Consider the following 15,198-nt stretch of genomic DNA (forward strand, 5'->3'; position numbering starts at 1 on the left):
GAAGAAGGGGTTTTGGTTAATTGGCTTGTTGTTAAGTTATTTATCTGCAAGGGAGTTTCTCACTCAGCCTTAACTAGATGGCTTATTCTGGGGCCTGAGTGATTATTTGTGGCATTTTGCCCAGTGGGCTGTTTGCAAATGACATTCTGGAGAGGCAAAAATAAGAGATAGAAACATTTTTCTCCACCACTCTAAAAGAAGAAGTCAGACACAATAAATGGAGAAACCTCTGCAGCATTTTGTCAGACTGCCTGGCCCTGCCAGTGGCCCTGGTGGAAGCAGAGCAGCTACTGCCTTGCTATGCCTTTGTTTTTTCCCTCCAGTCAAAGGCAGACAAAACACAGGGCTTCTCAATCTGACAGACAGCCAAAGTGCTGCCTTTTCAACTCCTGGAAACATCTCTCCTTAAAACAAAAGCCATAGGTTAGCCTGAGAAACTGTGAAACAATTCCAAAATTCCTCTGTGTCCAGAGCCAAGGGCTTGGTGTGGCTCATTAAGAGGTATGATCCCATCACCTTATTTTTGATCCAGCTCTAGATCTTAGCTGCCTCCAAACTTGGAAGTTCTAAGATTTGGAGATCACTGTTTGCCACCCACCTAAAATTCAAGGGAGCCTCTCTGCTTTGGTGGATCCCTCAGCATGACATTGAGCAAATCCTTGGGGCAGTGCCCTGTGTCAGCTTCCCCCAGGAAATTCAACCAGCAGGTCCTCTCCTTCGCAGGCCAGCCACCTGTTCATCACCATGAAGTGCTCAGGTACTGTGGTGAAGAGGACCAGACATGAATGTAGGCACAGGCCTACAGTGCGATTTGAATGCCAGACCCTCGATGGCAGCACCCTATTACCTGAGATGAAAGGGTAATTTATTTTGCTGATCTCCTTCCTTTTTCATGGAAGAGCCTTTGGATAAAGGTGGGGAACATCGTGCAAATGGGACACAGATCATATCAGCAGCTAACATAATGGCCCATCTATGTCACAGGATTAGCTCCTCCATACAGACTCATTCTCTTCTAAAATGCTTTGCAAGAACTCCTGCTTTAGGAACACCATCCAAAGAGGACTGAGTTTACCACGACTATTAAGTCATCTTTCAGGTTTAAGTGGCCATGCATGTTCTTCATATGCACTAGCTGTGACACAAAATGCAGTGAATTGCGTGTTCTATATCAGAAAATGGGACCACAGTAATGCAGCTCCTTGACTATCACCATGCTAAACGATACCTGAAGGGAGTTCATCCTCAACATGATTTGCAGTACTCAAGGTGGAGGAGGGGGGGGTTTTAGCTCATCATTGCATGAACTATAAGCTTCATTTTGGTCCAGAAATCTAAGCCAAAATGGTGACTTGTTCCTTTTGTAAGCTCTCACATGCAGCTCCTCACTGTGATCTCATGCGGGAGGCAAGCATAAGCCTCTTTTACTGGAGAGGAAACTGAGGCAGAAAAGTAGAGGAAGCTAAACAAATTCTTGGAAATGCTCTCCGCACTTGATTCCTTCATTGTTTCGTTACAGAGGTGCCAAAACAAATGAAACCTGCTGGTTACTCAGTTCTTTGAAGTTCAAGCTATGTAACTGTGAGGCCTACGTTTTAAGCTGCCAGCTTTGAACATTTTTACTTCGTTGACACATCCATGGCTGAACAGGGAATTGTTGTCAGAGCTAGCAGGAGTTCCTGACTCCTAGCATGCTGATGCATAGATCAGAGCATCCTGTATCTGTTCTCTGGCCAAAGCAGCATACTCGCACCTCTCTCCCAGCTGCTCCGTCCTTTGCAAGGCAACAGGAATTGCTTGTAAATCTGAGTCTTGCATCTGGCTTCACCCACCTGGCTGACACCCACTGGATTGGAGCACTGACTCCCACACGCACTTACTGCTCAAAAGCCAGCTTTTCTAACCATCTCTTGTGAAGACACCAGTGAAAGCGAAACAGAATACAAAGCAGATGCAGATCATAATCTAATTCCCTCAGAGGATATTAGCTCACAGCCAGTAGCTTTTATTTGTTGGTGGTGCTCCGGTATTCTTCTCCTTTCCTTCCTTTTCCCTGCAGATTCATAACCATGTCTTTTCCCTGTTTCCTCTTAGATGGAAGCCAGTTACCTGACTTCAAATGCAAAATACGTTTCCATCCTCACTTTTCCCCATTCCCGTGTCTTTTCTTGTCTACAGTGATTTTCCTGCAATTAAAACATGTTCTTATCTCCTTACACCATTGTGGTAACAATGACACTACCACCGTTAAAGCGGTCACTGAGGAAAAATACGGACAAGTGCTTCAAAGGCAGTACCGTGAAACTCTAGAAACTCCTGCAGCAGATATAGGGGGAATTTTGGTTGATATATCACTGACTCAATTTCTTTAAGGTAAACTTGGCAAGTTTTTAAGGACTAGTTACCTGTGTACTTCAGCTTTGGTTTCTTCCTCTCCTCATGTCTCCCAGGTATAAATATCACCTCATAGACATCTCACACCGCCACAAGTTTTGCGTTGATACAGCAAGACCCCTGGAGAACACATGATCTTACACCTTGATTTCAGCAGGGACATTCATGCAATCAAGTTTCCATACAGACCAAATCGGGCATCAGGATAGCACTTAATTAAATAAAGCAGATGCGGTATCTCAAAGGTAACACATGTGATCATCTTCTTACCTTGTTTGGTTGAGTTCTTCGACTGTGGTCCCTTGGCAATAGCTGCTGAGATGTTAGAGGACTTTAAAATCACTGCTGAAGTTTGACAGCTGATAGCTCATCCACTCTGTAGGTAGCAGAAGAGTTTTCTGTGCAGGCAATGGTGCAAGAATTAAATAGTTTCTGGGCAGAGACCACGGCATGGGTAATAATTGTGGGATGGATGGGACAAGATACCATGGCATGGTAGCCAGGTGGCACTTCTCCCAAGGTCTGGCAACAGGCTGGGTTGAGAGTGCTCCTGGCCTGTTGGATTTGATTAATCATTGTCCATCAATAGCAAGTGGGAGGGAATGGTTACTGAAAGCAGGAGTTTTCAGCCAGAGGTTCGTGCAGGGAAACTGAGGCCCAAGACACTCCTGTGGGGGGAGAAGAGTGTATCATCTTCTCTGAACATTAACATCTGGTTAATTTATTAAATGCTGTTGATATGCCACTTGAATTGGGAATTTCCCTTGTCTTATTTGTAAATTCAATGTCTGCCAACAGGGCGGTTTTGTTTCAGTGGTGTCCCGTCTTACAGGGATGGACCGAGGGGGTCGATTGAAGAGAGAGACCAACAGGTTGGTCCACAGAGGTTACCTACTGCTGACAATCCCTGGCAGAGGCTTGTACTCAAAACTGACATGCACTGTGCTACCAGACCTCTGCACTTTCCAAAATTACTGATGACTTGCTATTTTTGCCATTGATTTGCTGGTGATTTCGTCTCTCTCCAGCCGTTCCTAACCAACATGGACAAATTATAGGAAGGACCAAGTTCATCCTGGAAATCTATGGCCCTGGCCAGGATTTAAAATATGCAAAAGAGGCCAGCTGGTGAAAACAGAAATGCTCTCTGGAGAACTGCTCCTGCTCTCCCCCCTTCCTGTCTGCCTAAGTTCCTTTTTCGCTTTCTTTCTGTCGTTAAAGGTGCAGTCTCTCCATGCACTTAGTCCCTTGTAACTGGTCCTTTTCTCCAGAGTCACATTAAACTGTTCTACGAGAATCCATCCTGGCATTTTTTTATGTTCCTCCTTTCTAAGACTGTAACGCAGGAGATGTGTGTGTGAGGGGGGGAGGTTTCCCATCAAAATATTCTCTGTCACATGCATTTCACTTATGACTTTCCTGACAAAAATCAGAACTGGAGGAATGTTATTGAAGTCAGTCCTTTTGTTTGGAAGGGGAAATCCAGTAAATTCACCAGCAGCTGGGCTTGCTCTTCAAGAATGATTTTTTTTCCTATCTTTGTTTGAAATTCATTCATTCTTTCAAATTCATTAGTGTCCAATAGCAATTTCTTCCTTTCACACCTTCTGTTCCTTTCATGTTTTCCAGGGGAGGAAAAGACTAGGAAACAAACAAACAAACAAAAGTCTCCCAAAATGCAGAGAGATCACCCAGTGCAGCTGTCCTGCTCATTGGCCTTTGGAGTGTAATTGAGAGACCCAAATTATTTAATTTGGTCCAGAAGCCCATTGGAAAAAAATAATTAAAAAGATAACGTTAAATTGCTGTTGACCCTCATGAAGAGCTTAGCTGGAACCGATTCTCCACAAGGGCATAGCAAGCGTGGCAGAGATAAACTCCTTGATATTTAGCTGCCACTGATGTTGCATCATTTGTCTTTTAAACAACATGTGAGCGGACCACATGAGCACCAGGAGGGCCAAAGGATGGCAGCGAATTAACTACAAGCAACAAGCAAGGTCCGCTGCTTTATCCTCAGCAGCCTTAGCTGTGTCCTGCAATTCAGAAACAAGAAACATGTGAGAACCAGCCATGACAACACTCACAAACTTCTAGAAGGGACAAAACCAAGCCACTCCACATGGAGCATCTCATTCTCTAATTGAAACACATCAATGAAGGTAACATAAGCTTATTATTTGATTTTAATACTCTATTCCCGTCTGTACCAGCTGCATTTGTTCTGAAGCATTTAAATATCTGTTTCTGTTTCTGTGTTCAGTTTTGCCAGCTCCTCCTTACACCTGGGAAGCTTTTTAAGGAGCAGAGATTTGAGACTTTTCAAAGGACCAGTTTCATGACAGAAATGTATTTTTAAAATAGGTAACTCTTAAGGTACCAACCACAGCACAGAAAAATTAACAAGATAGATGTTAAAAGTTGGATATTTTCTGTGTCGCTTTGCTTGTTTTGCATATTTCAGCCCACAACATGAATACAGGCTGATCAACACTATTTCTATGCTGGCCAGATTCTGTTGCCTTCACTTCCAGTTACATTCGATTTCCAACTTGTTTTCTACAGCTTCTTGTAGACTGGCTCACTGAAGCCTCAAACATAAGCTCCAAACCTGCAAACAGTGAAGAAAGAACCTTTGATTAAAAAAATATAGAGAGATGTATTATATATGGCTCCTTTTCATAGGATTAGAGTAGATATACTGTATATGGCTGGTTTTCCTAGGGCAAGAGTGACTTTAGGTAGCCCAGCAACACCTCAGCTGCTCAGCAAACATGTCACACCAGAAACGTCACACGAGTCCTCCATTCCTGCTGCCCTGAATGCTTTTCCACTTCTCCACTGGTTCCCTGGGATCAGCACAGCCATTTGTGCAGCCACAGAGAATGACGTTCCTGAAAACAAACCCAAGAAAAGAAATTTACTTTTTAATTCAGTTTGGTTCTCTGAGCTGGTGCAGCTCCAGAAATACTTGTTTTGGGACAGCAGAAAGGAGGCGGAGAGGTATCTTTTTGCTGCAACAGTGACAGCTCATGCTGGCTCATCATGTTCATTGAAATGTGGCCTTAAAACTCCTCATGCTATAAAGGACTGTATTATCTTTGTTCTGCAGAACAACAGAGATACAGATAGCTGAAGGATCAGTTGATGGTTACTCCACATAGACCTTCAAACCCAAGTTGACAGGGCAGCCCCGCAAGTGAGACACCTTTGAGAGGAATCAAAGCTTGTCAGAGGGTATTCATCCTGCTTTACTGAGTCACATGAGTAGACACAGTCTTGCTCAAGGTTTCTTCTGGGAAGAGACTTGGGAAGAGACACCCTTCCAGAAGGACACTTGGGATGACTCACCACAGAATACCCTTCTCTCTGCAGTGACTGCAGAGGAAGCCAGGAGCACACAGACTCCCTACACAGGCAAAACAAATCTAACACACCCCCAGATACACTGGGATTACCCAAGAAGGGGTTCTGCCTGCCCCAGTCCTGGGAAGGACCTTCTCCCCACAACCCAGCTCTGCCTATATGTTTGCTAACTGCAGGAAAAAGTATATTGGGGGGGATATGGCAGGAAGATGCCATAAATATGTAAATACATGCATAAAGACATATAGATGAGTCATTACAGTAAGAAATACATTATCAAGGCTCTGCAGCTAACAAGGTTAAAACGACTCCATGATAATTCATAGCCATCACTTCTGTCCCTGGTCCCACCACCCCCAAAATTTAGTAAAGCCCCAGTGGTCATTATTCACTGCAAACTACACAGCTGGATAAACTCAGTGATCAGACAGGTCTTTCCTATTTCTAATGGGAATCCTGCCTGAACTCTGGCCTGCCTGGGTAGCCCTGGGAGAAGTTAGCTGATTAAAAAAAAAAAAAAAAAAAAAATCCAAGGGGAGTTGAAAATGGGAAAAGTTTTACACTTCTAAAATGCAATTGCCAATACATTGTCTTAGTGACTTAGTACAAGATACTACAATGCCCAATACATTTTCTTACGGCATTTCCTTCCTCCTATTCACTGCCAGTACTGGATTTCATGGACTGTTAGTGGCGGGGAGCGGTGATCCGTCAGCCAGCGTCCCAGGGAAGGTCAGACTGGATTAACACAATGTACTTTCTGGCTTTCTGTTGCAGGACAACATTTGCCTTCCTCTTTCCTCTAGCGTATTCTGAGTGCAGCAAATTTATTTTTGTATGTGTTGCCCCTTCTCCGCTCGGTCATTTTTTTGGAGGGTTTTTTTTGTTGCTCGTTTTTTTTTAACTTTTAGTGCAAAGAATGCTCTTAACTCCTAAAATATTAGAACGAAGATCTGGCATGTTTTGTCAATAAACACATTCACTGTCACTCTAGGGGGATTCATCAAGGTGAAATACATCTTACTTTGCTTTCCAGCCCTGTGTCTGCAGACATCTCCGTCCAAGCTGCACACCCTGTGCTCCCCAGACATTTGAGTCAAGAGAGGAAAATAGGCACTTCTGAGGTGCAATTCATCTCAGCCTAATGTAGACATTTCTATTAGGTCAGAACCATGCTCTGTTTCTCTTCACTGACTATGAAGAGAGCCGGGGGTGACAGGCTCAGGTGGCAGCCTCTATCTTGTAGATGCCTGTGTTAGGTGAGATTAATTTTGTCCTTTAAGTCAGTTTGTCTGGAAGTCAGACACCTAGTTTTACATCAGAGCTTTGATCTTGGAGAGTTGTCTGATGGTTTTTTTGGTTTGGGGATTTTTTTTTTTTTTTTTTTTTTTTGATCTCTCTCTCACAATGGCTGTGGGAGGATGCTGATAACAAACCACTGAAGTTTTGACAAACCTTGACAGCATCAGACTTTTTTAGCATCTACTTTGGCAACTGGTGGCAAACATGGGGTGGGGTGAGGGATAAACCATATTCCAGATGACTCCTGCAGAGAGCTGCAGCGTACTTACTTAAGTGAGGCAATGCACGGGCAATGGGCAGACCCTGCTACACTTGCATTCGTGCTGAGGGGTTGGGTGTCCTCTGCTGAGCATTGCCGATCATCAGCTCAGTAGTGACAATGTGCAAACGTTGGAAGCCAGGACCATGACGCTCTGGGTCTTTTAATATATCTCCAGTGGCCTGCAAAAACCAAATGGGAGGAAAGAATGAGAAGACACAGGCAGCATGAAATCCAGAGACACACAGCGCCAGACTAAAACACCACCACGCTACTAACACAGATGTCAAAACAAAGTATGAGCTCTGGGATTCATCTTTTGCCAGTTTAGTGCAAACAATTTGGCTCACGGAAATTAGCCGAGGAAGTCTAGTTTCAAACATGGCCAGAGAATGAGTGGGAATGTGGGTGATATCCAGCTCTCTTGAACTCGGCTGATACTCAGAAAACCAGGGACTGATAGTTATTGGTTATCATGGGAGACAGTGGTGCATCTCTCACAGTGCTGCTTGTCCAGTGGGTCTGACTGGTGGGGCGAAAAGTCTCATCTTCTCTCCATGGTGAAACAGTAAACAGGTAAATGTCAATGAAAGGCACACAAAGTAAATGGTGTACATATACGGCATCCCAGTCTAGTTCCCTGACATGTGCACCCCTTCATGAACCATGGTGCAGGTCACATACTGCTGGTGAGAGTCACCACCATCTCTGCTGAGGAGCTTACACAGTCTCAGGCAAGCAGATAGAGTCAAATCCAGCTGAGGCATCTAGCTGCCTAGAAGCCACGCAGCTTCAGCAACACATAGCTGAATCCAGGATGACACACCTGAAGCTGAAGTGAACAGGAGCATTTACACTGACTCCTGAGGTTTCTAGGTTCAGGCCTGATGACAGACATTGAGACTCGCCCATTGCAACAGACCAACAGACAGGTGAGCATGCCTAGCTCTGTGCATTATAGAGACAGTGAAAGGTTCTTAGGGTGAGATTTTATCAACTGGAAAGTGTGCAGGCAGTTAGCACACTCAACCCACCTGGGCCAATGAGTCAAGATGACCTACATCCAAACAAACCACATGGTGCTCTACACTAGCACTATCACTGCACAGAGATGCTCCAGGATTCACTTCTCACCTCTTAACTGCATTCAGGCTTTGCTCATCAAAGGTTAACCAAGGAATATTTCCTGCAGTGAGTTTCCTGCACAGATAATAGTCTGAAGGATCATGATAGAGGACATCAGCTAAAGACATTTCCCAGAATCAGCCTGCACTCAATTCTGCCAGAATTGCTCCATGGCAACCCAGAGAGCAGATGAGCTCCCTTTGCTTTAGCAGGACTCCCTTGCTCCCAATGAAACTGTGGGATAGACCTTTACTCAGTTCAACCCAGATACTACTCACCTGTAAGCCAGGACTTCAGGGAAAAAAATAACAACAACAATAACAAAACTCTGAACAGGGGAGGTTTGTTAGCCAATACCTCACTCTTACCATTACTTTTCATTTTCAGACCTACTGTTCTTTTTTTTTTTTCACACCGTCCTCCTGGACCTTCCACATTGCCATAGATCATAAGTGTTCCCCCAATTCAATCATCGCAACTTCAATGTAGGAAAAGCTTCTGCTTGGGAAAGAGAGATGATATTAGGAGAGAGGCCCTTGACCTATACTGAACACAGCTGTGCAGTTGCATTCCCAAACCCGTCCCGATAGCTTTCACAGGGGTTTACTGAGGTTGATCTGTGAAGGCAAAGAACTTGGCCAGGAAACCAGCATGACTTGGAGATGTGGCAGCAGCCTGGCTCACAGTGGATACCCTGCCACAGTGTCAAGAAAACCGTACAGCAGACTGACAGAGCAGATTATTTTGTTTCTCTTTTCTGGTCCCATTCTGCCTGGTGGTGACAGAATACACTCTCTGCTTTAGCTGCATAGGAACACACAGTTGGACAGGAACATACACCTGAATTCATCCCACCTGACTTTGGGTGGGAATGGTCACCCTGGGATATTGCTAGAGACAGTGAAGAGGAAAAGAAATGTTTAGGGTTAGTCATTGGAGCAGTTTTTAATGCCTAGCCTGGGATGAGCTGGTCATTCTCTGCTATGGAGAGCAGCCAGAACTTTTAGTCCACTAATTATCTGGCCCATTTTAGACTTCTGCTTTAGGAGAAGATGAATTGAGTCAAAGAATTGCTCGGTTGTCTCTACTGTCTCTAAAGGAATCAGTTCAAAAGTAGGAACCTGCATTTAGTCGTGTTAATCACCCCTGACTTAAGCATAGAGATCCAGGAGCATGCAGCTTTGCCCATGAGGAAATTTCTGGACAATTTAGGACTCCTTCCACATGGAAAATGTTTCTGTCAAGGAATGGAAGATAAATTTGGTGGTATCTGAACAGAGGGAACTGTCCATGAGATCTTTTTGTATCTTTCTTTTCAGGAGTATTTTTTTTAATCCTGTTTCTAGATGTCTGGGTGTCTTTTGTCTCTGCTGCTGCTGGTAGATGGAGCTCTGGAAAAGTTAGCAGAATTTCAGTCCATCAGTTAGTCAATGATCTGGGTTCAATTCCAGAGTGATCAGGCTGGTTCTTCTGCCTGGGACCTCAGCAACCTTCTCAGTAAAATGGTCAATGAGCTCTGATCTCACATCCTAATGCTTCTAAATAAGAATGACATGGAAAAATCAAGAACTTAAATATCTAAGTAGCACAACAACTGAGAAATACCTCCAACTCAATTCACAGGAACAAAGACGTGCTTCATCTGTTAAAAAGCAATTGGGCATTTCTATCAGACCTCAGTGAGAGACATAGGCAAAGCAGAAGGGAAAATTGTACAAATATTCTGGACTGTTTTTCAGATATATTCGATTCTTTACCATTTGCTCATAATCTTTCATTTCACACTGGATGTAAAGGCAACAAACTGAATTCAAGCCCATGACCGACAGCTGAACACTCACTGACACTGCAGAAGAAACCAATATTGCAACAAGCAGCTCTTTTTTGCTGGTGATGAAAGCACACAGACTTAGGTCCAGATCTTCACAAACAGAGCAATCTTTTTCACTGCAGTGACAGATTCTGCACCAACACAGCACCTATTCCACAATCTTACACTCAAAAAAGCAAAAGTGGCAGAGGATAGAGACTTTATCTGTTCAGTTCCTTACCAAAGCCTCATCTCCATGCCTTGCATTCTGTCAGACATTTTTCTAATCATTTTAATTTCCAATTAAAAGTCTTGACACGGAGTTTGCAACCTTTCCAGGCAAGCTAGTTATTATCCTCATAGCAGCAGATGCCTGGGTTGACTCTAGTGGATTCCTGGGTGTTTGCAAACTCAGTCCTCAAGACAGGCAGTCAAAGACACTAAGACCAGTGTGAGACCCCCAACGCACAGTCACGACAGGCACATCTGGACAATCTGCTGTGGCATAGCATGATGACTATGTAGCAGCTGCGGGGAAACAAGAAGTCTCACTGTGACAAGGTACCTCTACTCAGATAGATGAGTCCTCTGTCTTTATTCACCCATTCTCTACTTTTTCTCCCTTCCGTAAACCAGCTTGTAATCTTTCTGAGAAGGGGACTGCCATTTGCAGGAATCTGTACAAGGCTCATCCAATTTATAGCCATGTCCCTGCTCAGGACTGTTTAGTGCTACTGTGGCATAAATAACACACTTTATTAATAAGCAGATAAGAAGTTCCTCAGTTCTTTTACATAGACTATATTCCAGGCCAGGAATTATCTCACAGGTGAGCTCCCCTTCCAATCACATATGGTCCCACTGGAAACTCCCACAGTTACTTACACATGAAAATAATATTAGGAAAACATTTACTGTAAGCTTTAGCTTAATTTAGTAGAATTTAGCAGCTGGAAATAACGAGGAGGAGCCAGCACCTTGCAAAGAGCCAGCACTCCACAGACCACCAGCAAGTGCACCACAGACCTCGGTTTGGAAAGTGATGAGACAGATGGAAATCATTATTTTGTTTTGAACAAAATACCATCTGGGGCCAACATTTGCTGTCTGTTAATTCTGAGTAAATCCAGAGAAACTCCATCATGTTCCTTAATAATCAGTCCTGGGACCAATCTTATTAAATATTTTCCTTAATGAACTTGGCAGAAAAAAGTAGGCGCCTGGTCATGAGATCTGTTGATGACACAAACTTGAGAGACTGCACTGCTATTGCAGAACAAATCAGAATATCAGAATATGATATGCAAAGAGTTGGATGACCTTAAAGGAAAACTGAGTGAGAGAAATGGGTGAGTTTTAACAGCACAGAATAAGAGACTATATTTAGAGACTAAGATAGAAGCTCATTGATTGGAGGTGATAGTAGAGGACGAAGACAAATTAATCTATCTATCTGAGTCATTAATACAACATATATTAAAACAAAGCCCCACACAACTAGAGTCCTAATGTATCTCAAGCAAGATGTTTCCAGTAGATACATGTTAATGTCATGCACAGAGAGCAGCTGAGACACCCTCTAACCTGCTACGAAATTCTGATCACACAAATTCAAGCAAGATGAGTTGAAGCTTGAAGAGGTGCAAAGGGACCAGAAAGTCCATCTTATGAAAGGCAACTAAATAGCTTGGCTTGTTCAATGGAGGAAACTGCCTACTGGGCAGTCTATGATCTATGTCGACTCCAGGAACATCTCAGCATTGCTTGAGGCTGTCCTGCTTGGCACAGGGTGAAACTATACCATTGAAATTCCAGTAATGGAGAGTCTGGACAGTTGAGTGTCCTTGGCAATGCTTACTACAGGAAAGAGATACCAGATACCAGATACCAGAAAAGGAGAAAAAACATTAAAGCTAAAGGAAAAGTTGGTGCAAAAGAAACAGCTATAATCTAGCCATGAGCAACCTTGGGCTAGAAATTAAAGGTGTATTTTTACTCTCCTTTCGATTCAGTTACTGTACTAGAGAAAAGTAGGCCCATCCAAATACTGTCTAATTTACATCATCAAGATAGTTACCTTCTGGAAATGCCTACTTCCATACTTTGGTACTAGAGGGAGCTCAGGGGGCTAGTGGATTGGGTTAGAGATCATTTAGTCAAATGTGACATCCACAAATCCATGAGCCCTAATGAGATGCACCTACAAGTGCTGAGGGAGCTGGCGGATGTTATTGCTAGGTTGCTCTCCATCATCTTTCAAAGGTCCTGGAGAACTGGAGAGGTGCCTGAGGACTGGAAGAAAGCCAGTGTCACTTCAGTCTTCAAAAGGGCAAGAAGGAGGACCCAGGCAACTATAGGCCAGTCAGCCTCACCTCCAACCCTGGAAGGCTGATGGAACAGGTCATCCTGCATGTCATCTCTAAGCAGGCAGAGGAAAAAAACGTGATCAGGAGTAGTCAGCATGGATTCATCAAGGGGAAATCCTGCTTAACCAATCTGATAGCCTTCTATGATGGAATGACTGGCTGGGTAGATGAGAGGAGAGCAGTGGACACTATGTACCTTGACTTCAGCAAGGCTTTTGACACTGTCTCCCATAACATCCTCCTAGAGAAGCTCAGCAAGTGTGGGTTAGACGAGTGGACAGTGAGGTGGATTGAGAACCAACTGAAAGGCAGAGCTCAGAGGGTCATCATCAGTGGCGTGGAGTCTAGTTGGAGGCCTGTGGCTAGTGATGCCCCTCAGGGTTCAGTACTGGCTCCCATCATATTCAACTTCTTCATCAATGACCTCAATGAGGGGACAGGCTGTCTCCTCAGCAAGTCTACAGGTGATCCCAAGCTGTGAGGAGCAGCTGACATACCTGAGGGCTGTGCTGCCATTCAGAGAGACCTGGACAGGCTGGAGAGTTGGACAGAGAGGAACCTCCTGAGGTTCAACAAGGGCAAGTGCAGACTCCTGCCCCTAGGGAGAAATAACCCTGGACACCAGTCCAAGCTCCGGGCTGAGCTTCTGGAGAGCAGCTCTGCAGAGAAGGACCTGGGAGTGCTGGTGGATGTCAGGTTGACCATGAGCCACCAACGTGCCCTTGTGGCCAAAAAGGCTAATGATCTCCTGGGGTGCATTAAGGAGATTGTTGCCAGCAGGTGGAGGGAGGTGATCCTGCCCCTCTCCTCAGCCCTGGCGAGGCCTCATCTAGAGTCCTGTGTCCAGTTCTGGGCTCCCCACTACAAGAGAGGCATGGAGCTACTGGAGAGAGTCCAGCATAGGGCTACAAAGATGATCAGAGGGCTGGAGCATCTGCCCTAGGTGGAACAGCTGCGAGAGCTGGGCCTCTTCAGCGTGGGGAAGAGAAGCCTGAGGGGGGATCTTATCAATGTGTACAAGTACCTGAAGGGAGGGTATCAAGGGGACAGGGACAAATTCTTTTCAGTTGTCCCATGTGACAGGACAAGAGGCAATGGGCAGAAATTGAAGCACAGGAAGTTCTGCCTGAGTGTGAGGGGGAATTTCTTCCCTGCGAGAGTGACGGAGCACTCCCACAGGTTGCCCAGAGAGGTGGTGGAGTCTCCTTCTCTGGAGATCTTCAAAGCCCACCTGGATGCAACCCTGTCTAACATGCTCCAGGTGACCCTGCTTGAGCAGGGGTGTTGGACTAGATGATCTCCAGAGGTCCCTTCCTACCTTACTGATTCTGTGATTCTAATACAATGAGCAAAGGGAGAACTGCCTCAAGTCCATGAATGTCATTTGAGGTTTATAATGTTGCCAGTTTTTAAATCTCACTTACTTGCACAGCCTAGATGGCATGTCCCTCTGAAACACGGCTCTGTTGCTGCTACTACAGCTGGTTATGAGACCAAGCAGGTAGCCAGCTGGATAGGCAGAGCAGAGATGCCAACTACTGTATCCATGAGCCACTTAACCAGTTCCAGTCAGAACCAGAAGACTCTGCTATCTGCCCCCAGTGTATAAGCCTGTGATTTCTTTTTGTTGTTTTGTTTGCTTGCTTCTTTTTCACACACTCTTTTGCAGGGATCAAAGAGCTTCTGTAATTGGCAGGATATTCCATGACCTTCTTAGTTGGTACATGGTAAGCCACTAAATAATTGAGCATCCTCTTCCTAATGTAGGCTGTTCAGGGTGTGGGGTCAGATCCCAGCACACAGAGAAAAGAGACTAAGACCAAGATTTCCATGAGAGAAGTCTCCTAAATCATGACTACTTGCATTGAAGCAGTGGTTACAGGCACCAGGAAGAACGAGAGAGCCACTGAATTAGATACTATATAGAACCACACACAACATCACCCACCTCCCACCTCAGCACATATATTGGTATATGATTGCTTAGCTAACAGACGTAGCACATGTGTACGCAGATGTATGTGCCTTTTGATCATCCTGGTTGCTTTTCTCTGAGCTATTCAGCCTCAGCTGCACTCAGTTTAACTGCAGTCAAGATCTAATAAAATACACATTAAATGCTCACCTTACCAGACTAGAAGAAGAAAAAAAACATTAATGAATATGCTGATTTCCAAGCTGTAGAGCACACCGGTCCTTCTTACTTTCCAGTGCTTGTTTCAACCTTGCAGCACTCTTGCCTTTCACATCTACCTGTTAGCATGATTCAGTGGATTGATTTTTTAAAAAAAAAATGTTCCCTTTTCGTTAAGGGGAGGGAGTAGAAGAGAGAGAAAAGAGAAGGTGATGATAATGATTAGCACATGCACCACGTGCCCCGGAGCAGGAAACAGCTGCACTGTGTATAGGGATAGTGTGTTCTATGGTGTAGCTTCTTGTGGAGCATGTGCTTTGTCTGCCTCTTTCTGCACTACGGTTTCTTTCTTCTACCCACTCCTTGCTGTTCTGATGATTTTTTGTCTTGTTTTCCTGCCAGCTTGAGAGATACTTGAGAGATAGGGTTTCCAGCTCTGTCG

Source organism: Rhea pennata, chromosome 1, assembly GCF_028389875.1.
Source record: "Rhea pennata isolate bPtePen1 chromosome 1, bPtePen1.pri, whole genome shotgun sequence".
Taxonomy (NCBI): Eukaryota; Metazoa; Chordata; class Aves; order Rheiformes; family Rheidae; genus Rhea; species Rhea pennata.